This window comes from Ipomoea triloba, chromosome 10 (genome assembly GCF_003576645.1).
Source record: "Ipomoea triloba cultivar NCNSP0323 chromosome 10, ASM357664v1".
In the NCBI taxonomy this organism is placed as follows: Eukaryota; Viridiplantae; Streptophyta; class Magnoliopsida; order Solanales; family Convolvulaceae; genus Ipomoea; species Ipomoea triloba.
Genome location: NC_044925.1, coordinates 20,618,202 through 20,619,270, shown reverse-complemented (window position 1 = coordinate 20,619,270; position 1,069 = coordinate 20,618,202). Strand labels below are relative to the sequence as shown.

At 32.6% G+C, this 1,069-nt stretch overlaps 1 protein-coding gene across 1 annotated transcript in view; it reads right to left on the bottom strand.

The window, feature by feature from the left end:
* LOC116031478 overlaps positions 1–1,069 on the bottom strand; it is a 7,584-nt gene that overhangs the window by 3,826 nt on the left and 2,689 nt on the right. The gene's annotated exons all lie outside the window — the stretch shown is intronic.

Genomic DNA, 1,069 nt, shown 5'->3' with positions numbered 1-1,069 from the left:
GGGGGGGGGGGGGGGGGGGGGGGGGGATTTTTAAAACATTACTTTTGGTCTCAGTAAAGAAGGAAACAACTCAAAAGTCAAAACTAAGAATTCAATCCATGCCATGTAAAGAAGTAAATCAACCTCAAACAGCTAAAATTAAATTCCATTCATGACATAACTCTACCCATAACACTAAAAAGGAGAGAGAGAAGAGAAAACCTAACCTCCTTATTGTATTATTTTTAACTTTACATGCTCAAAAAATTTTAATTTGAATCATGATCACTAAAGCAGCTGACAAGAATCTTTCCACCACAAAATGGTCAAATGCTAGAATTATGAGATTCATATCGTCAATAATACGAGACCATAAGTCCATATCAACAGAAAAGTTTCCCAAACAGTACAAACATTACGAAGCCAAAAAATAGTTAGTAAACTGTAAACTTTAGTATCTCATAATCGGCAATCCATTAATTACATTTTCCTAGCATTTGATATCCAATTATCCAAAAGAATATTGCAGCTTCCCTAACTCTATACTTTGTATAGTCAATTCAGAATTCTTATTCTGCTTTATATTATAAAGTGTAATGTTTTTATCAATACAGGCAAGCCAAAAACAGATTTTGGTAAGCTAGAGAATTAAAATAGCTAAATAAGTGAATGACATTTTTGTATGTCTCTTTCACACAATGGGGAATATATTATTACAATTTTGGATATAAAAAGGGGAAATTTCAGCTCACAATAGGTGATTTAGGGTTCGGTTTAAGGAGCTAGCAGGTGAATAAAAAACCAACTCCAGAGACCATGGTGGAGTTAGGAAATTTGGCCAGTGTAGTTGAAAATTAAAAGTCAGAAAATTTGGCTGGTGAGTACATATAATTTTGAGGTTAACAAGAACCTATTTGCAAATACCACCACTGCACAACATCTCTATCATTAACATGATAATTCATCGATGAGTTTCTTTTTAGCTGGATCTACTTTAAGTTCTTCTAAATTAATATGAATACAAGGACACACTTGAAACTCCTGGGCTATCTTGGTTAGATGATTTCTTTTTTTTTTTTTTTTTTTTTTT